Raw genomic sequence first — 6,440 nt, 5'->3', positions numbered from 1 at the left:
TCCAGCCTTAGACAGGATTATAGACCGGTTAAGTTTGTAACCATAATTTTACAAGATCATAGCCTATTTTAACTATATTAAAACAAGTTGTTATTTGTTAACCCTAGGAAAACATGCATCTTATCTTTGTTATAGATTTTAAATGTCTAAACCATTTTTATAACAATTTATAAAACTGTAGACATATTTTTCATCCATAACTTGCATCAAGCATTTCAGGATTTAACATAATACTTTATATTAAACACTTGAAACCCTAAACATGCATACTATATATTATATCTTTTTATAACATACTTTTAATGCATGTTGCATGCTTCCTATGGTGGGATTTTAAATCTACATGACATACTATATGCACATACAAGATTTATTTTATTATTACATACATTCATAATGCATAAATAATTAAACACACTAATATGGACCAGTTTTAACATCCTAAGCAAGCAATCAACCTAAATTATTACAATAATAATTTAAAATCAGCTTCAAATAGGCTCTGAACTGCACGACCCGACCTGAACCAGACCTTCAAGGCTCCAAAATGGGTTGAACCGATCAAAATAATGTTGAATTGGTCCTCCACGTACTGAACTAGTTGAATCAATCCACATTCGAACTGTTCGAGTCGCACGCGCGTGTTTCTGGAATGGATGAAGTGCAACGTTGCAACACTTCAAAACAGCATTGCAATACTTCGAGATGTTCTTAAAAAATTGGGCTGAATAAAGAATGGCGTTGCAACCTTGCATTATAGTGGCTTCAAAACTGAAATTCTGCAGCTAACCTTTCTTACTTCTTTCTTCAATTACAACCTAATTGTAACTCTATTAACTCTAACAAATTTACAAACTCTTAATCACACATTAAGGGCCATAAACAAAGCGCCAATTACAACAATTATCACTGAATTGAAGAGAATCTAAATGCCAAAATTGAAATTATCAATATCAACTCTCATTCTCATACAACCTATGAAAATCACCCACCAAGCTAAAATTAACACGAATTGAGTGCTTAAATCATGCTCTGATACCAATTGTTGATGTTAGCATGTAACTAGGATCTTAAGCACTCTAATTCCATCAATTTTAGCATAGAAATAGGCAAGTACATAAACTAAAATAGGGTTTTGAAGATATACCTTTGTTGAACTCTTCAAATCGTCAATTTTCAACTTGAATCTCCTCAGCGATCCCTTGTAGACCAACACTTGATCTAAACGCAGCGTTGTAATGCTTCAAAATAGTGTTGCAATGCTTCGAGATGTTCTTAAAAAACTGGGCTGAACGAAGAACAACGTTGCAACGCTCTAAGGGCAACGTTGCGACGCCGCATCAGAGTAGCTTCAAAACTGAAATTCTGTAGGTGACCTTTCTCGCTTCTTTCTTCAATTACAACCTAATTGCAACTTTATTGACTCTAACAAATTTACAGACTCTTAATCACACATTAAGACCTATAAACAAAGAGCCAAGTACATCAATTATCACTGAATTGAAGAGAATTTAAATGTTAAAACTTAAATTATCCATATCAACTCTCCTTTTCATACAACCTACGAAAATCACCCACCAAGCTAACGCTCCCTCCTTGGGCCTCTGGCCACATCATTCAACCAAGCTGGTCACATGGCGCCTACCAGTTCCAAAGCATGGAATTCTCTCCTCTCTCTAGGTGTTAACTTGCTCCTACTTCACCTGAGAACCCAACGTTCCATATTTAACATATTTTCTTGCCCTTTTATGGCTTACCATTAAAAGACTTCTCCAACTCTCTACGCGTCAGTCGTGTTACAACCTGAACGCATATAATCATAACACTTAGAATAATTTTCTTCTCTTACATTTCAGACGCATCATTCACTATACATAACTACTTTTTCCATTGACGTTAATACACATCTTAACTCAAAATCAAGAATAATTGAACTTAATTAACTAGTAAAACAAATTCAGGGGTTTACAAGACAGCTCGCAAAAAGCGATTATTCAGATGGTGATTGAGTTATTCGAAGACTTTCAAGCCACTCTCGATGTCATCCATTAGGGGCGTCTGTGAGTTGGGTTGGGTTGGGTTTAGGGATATTTTAGGCCCAAACCTATGCTTCGGTTTGTGTATTTTTCTAACCCAAACTAACCCTTGTTCAATTAGGAACCCAAACCAAACAACCCAAAAAAATGGGTTGGGTTGGTTCGGTGGGTTGTTTGGTTCGGTTCCATCGATTCCTTTAAAAAAAGCGGAGATTGATGAAATATTTCAGATATTTGATAAGCCTACAATTTAGTAGGAAAATCATATAGCATTTGGTAGTTCCGGGTAAGCAATCGCGGGGTCTTCGTGGGCGATCGTCTAGAGTTATTCAACGATCGTGTAGCAGAGCTAAGAGATCGTGTAGCCCAACTCAGCATCATATAGCATTTGGTAGGCGATCGTATAACATTTTGTTACTCAGCGATCGTGTAGAATTGGGTAGGTGATCGTATAGCATTTTGTACTCAGCGATCTTGTAATAGAGCTAAGTGATCGTGTAACCGAGCTCAACGATCGTGTAGCATTTGGTAGGCGATCATATAACATTGGGTAGACGATCGTATAGCATTTTGTTACTCAATGTTTGTGTAGCAGAGCTAAGCGATCGTGTAGCCGAGCTCAATGATCGCGTAGCATTTGGTAGGCGATCATATAGCATTGGGTAGGCGATCATATAACATTGGGTAGGCGATCGTATAGCACTTTGTTACTCAGTGTTTGTGTAGCAGAGCTAAGCAATCATGTAGCCGAGCTTAGCGATCGTATAACATTTTGTAGGCAATCGTATAACATTGGATAGGCAATCGTATAGCATTTTGTTACTCGGCGTTCGTATAGCAGAACTAAGCGATCGTTTAACCGAGCTCAGCGATCGTGTAGCATTTGATAGACAATCGTCTAGAACTGGGTAGGCGATCGTATAACATTTTGTTACTCAACGATCGTGTAGCGAAGCTAAGCAATCGTATAGTATTTTTGTAAATGATCATTTGGACTTGTTAAGTGATCGTCTAGTCTTTGTTTGTTTATTAATATTTTAACGCGAACCTTTACTTGACATTTTGTTAGTGTCAAGTAAAATATATAAAAAAAAATTACCTAATAATTATTTTTCTTACTTTAATGAAAAGCCCTAGATTTATAACTTCATTTTCTCCATTTCTCACATTCCCCAAACCCTTGGTCGTCCGCATTTCTGTTAATCCAAATTCTATAGTAGTGAACAAATAAGATTCCACAATGTTTTCAAATTACAAAATCAATAATATAGGCAACGATGTTTTCAAATGTCTACAAAATCCATAAGTAAGATTATAATGTAATGTCTACAAAATCCATAAGTAAGACGATATTGTAATGTCTACAAAAGTCTTCAAAATCCAATAGATTTCAACGACTCATTCATGATCCTGACAAAACTTGCTCCTTGAAGAACCCTAAACAAGACTTAAACAATAAATTATATAAGAATACTATCATAATTTCAATATATTAATATAGATTATAGAGTAAATATATAAAAGATAACACTAACTGATAAAATTTGATCACAAGTTTCCAATTCTTCAGTTTGTGGAGTAAGATCTAATAACGTTGGCTTCACACGTAGCCAATTTTGTGTACATATTAAAGCCTCCACCATCTTAGGACTTAAAGAACTTCTAAAAGAGGCAAGTATTCTACCTCATTTACTAAATGTTGATTCAGAAGCAACTGTTGACACTGGTACAGGTAAGACATCTCGAGCAACTTCTGACAAAACTTTGTATTTAGGAGCATTTAATTTTCACCAATTCAAAATATCAAAATTTTCTATCAGATCTTCATTAGGTTCTGACAAATATCTCTCCACATCATTTCTTGTTTCATTCAAATTTTTCTCTTTTCTTCTTTGTTTGTATTCCAACTGTAAATCCATTTCCATGTCATCACAATCCTCACTTATTTCAACTATGTGACATGGTTGTTCAAAAGCATGACCACTTGAATCACCTATCTTATAAAACTCATACAATTGCATCAAACTAACTTTCATTTCATTAGTCATTGTTCTAGCAACTCCATCCCCATAGATACTTATGAATTAAAAGGACACATAATCTAACTTATATCGTGGATCAAGCACAATAGCTAGAAACAACACTTTGTTCATCTTGTCAAGAGATCCCTAATACTTATCAAATTTCATTCTCATATTGGAAGCCATAGTATATACATTTACATTTTGGCTCCAACCTATTAAACGTCATTGAATCCCACAAAGTTCATGAAAAAATGTATTAGAAGTGACATAAGTTGAGCAACTAACCTTCAATGTAAGATCATAAAACATCTTCAAAAAATTTGACAAATGTTCGAACATGGTTCCAATCGGCTAAGGTTGGTGGTCCTTTCTTTTCTTTCCATTCTCATCTTCAGTAAAGTGATGTAAAAAATCTTCATCCTCTTCTTCTAAGCATTGAAAAGCCTTTTCAAATTTTAAAGCATGATCAAGCATCAAATATGTTGAATTCCATCTTGTAGACACATCCAGGCAAACAAGGGCTTTAGATTCAATCTTTTCATGTCCAACACAATCTAAAATTTTTTTTAATCGCCTAGGAGAAAATCTAACATATCTTACAACATTTCGAACACTAGCTATCAAATCATGCAATTCTTCCAATCTATCATTGACAATCAAGTTCATAACATGAGCACAACATCTCATATGCAATAATTCACCATCCAAAATAAGAGACTTCCAAATCTTTAGTTTTCTCTTCATATATGAGATTGCTAAATCATTTGAAGTTGCATTATCAACAGTAATTGAAAAAAAACTTTATCAATACCCCAATCCAATAAACAACATTCAATTACTTTACCAATTGTCTCTCCCTTATGATCAGGCACTTGACAAAAATTCAATATTGTTTTCTGTAAATTCCATTTAGAATCAATAAAATGTGCTGTAAGAACCATATAATTGATGTTTTGTAAGGAAGCCCAAGTATATGTTGTTAGGCTCACTCTTTGACCACTTTTGATTAAAGTTGATTTCAACAATTTTTTTTCATCCACATACAACTGATAAATATCCCTAGCAATTGTGATTCTTGAAGGAATATCAAACTTAGGACATGTAATATTACAAAATTCTTTAAACCCCTCTATCTCTACAAATCTAAATGGTACCTCAGACAATACTTGCATCTTAGCACATGTATTTCTAACTCTTTGTTGACTAAAGGCAGTAGACAAAAAATTCATATTGATAGCACCTTTTGCATCACTTTCATTCGGTTGAAATTTTAATATGGTTTTCCCTTTAGGTTCTCTCTAAATGGATAATTTTTGCATTGTTTTCGTAAATGTTTCCATAAGGTACTTGTTCCACATGAAGAAGTGTCACAAGCATAATTTTTATCACAATAATTACATTTGCATCTTATACCTTCGGTGTTAGATCTTTCCATCTTTGTAAAGTGATCCCACACTGAAGATGATGGTCTAGTTGGTTTTCTCTTGCCAATGACTTTAGATGGTTTAGAACATGCCTCGGGAACGGAAATATTTATAGGTGGTGATTCATTTTCGTTGTCGATATCGATCAACTCACTATTTTCCATCTACAATATTAACAAATACAGAAAAATAAAAATAAAAAGTGAGCATAGGCCATGAGAAATAAATAAAATAATTAAAAATGTATATAAAAAAATAGTTTAGTATCACACTTACGACAACTGGCGAGTGACGAAAATCAGAAAGCGGAAGAAAATAGTGGCTAACATGAAGTTACTCATGGCGACTGCCGACTGGGTCTGGCATGACGAGTGACAAAAACAAAAAAACGAAAAGGGGTGCCCGAGCCCGAGTGATGAAAACGAAAAAAAGGGATGGCCGATGACAAAAACGAAAATCGGAAAAGGGATGCCCGAGCGATGACTCGACGAAATAGACGACTAGACCTAGACGAGTGACGAAGAAGGAAATAAAAAAGACATCCAATCGTCGCACTGAGTCCGAGTCTTGTAGTAGGTAGGGTATTGTCTGCGTCTGCACTCTGCCGTCTAGGGAAGTTGAAACGTGGAGAAGAAGGAAGTCAAAAAGATATCCAATCTCCACGAGCCATGTGTCGATAAGAGAATGGTTCACATTTCATCCTTCAGCCTCGAGAAGTGGGAACTGGGAAGTGAGCTGGGCCTTCTGCTATTAGGCTGATCTGGGCTGGGTCTACAATACATAGTATCTACATACAAATTAAATTAAAACAAATACTAAATACTGGGTCGGTTTGGTTCGAACCAAACTGTTTTTCTCTGAACCCAAGAACCGAACCGACCTGTTCGGGTTCATTAAAAAAAACCAAACCAAACCATTTTTTTAACCAACCCAAACCAGCTGGGTTGGGTTGGGTT

General features: G+C 35.3%; 1 long non-coding RNA gene across 4 annotated transcripts; it reads right to left on the bottom strand.

Moving 5' to 3' along the window:
* Positions 1 to 494: 494 nt before the first annotated feature.
* On the bottom strand, positions 495 to 6,076 carry LOC120072870. Of its 4 annotated transcripts, XR_005480616.1 has the most exons (4): positions 5,761 to 6,076; positions 5,474 to 5,648; positions 4,346 to 4,553; positions 2,692 to 3,473 (listed from the first exon to the last, which is right to left on the bottom strand). It is a non-coding gene; the product is annotated as an uncharacterized LOC120072870 (long non-coding RNA). The 4 variants fall into 4 exon arrangements; XR_005480615.1 differs by lacking the exon at positions 2,692 to 3,473 and adding an exon at positions 495 to 1,803 and having other exon boundaries at positions 4,346 to 5,648; XR_005480614.1 differs by having other exon boundaries at positions 2,692 to 3,483; positions 4,346 to 5,648.
* Positions 6,077 to 6,440: the final 364 nt, after the last annotated feature.

The sequence above is a fragment of the Benincasa hispida genome, chromosome 3 (assembly GCF_009727055.1).
Source record: "Benincasa hispida cultivar B227 chromosome 3, ASM972705v1, whole genome shotgun sequence".
Taxonomy (NCBI): domain Eukaryota; kingdom Viridiplantae; phylum Streptophyta; class Magnoliopsida; order Cucurbitales; family Cucurbitaceae; genus Benincasa; species Benincasa hispida.
Note: the sequence above shows the minus strand (reverse complement) of the source record. Positions and strands in the feature narration are given on the sequence as shown.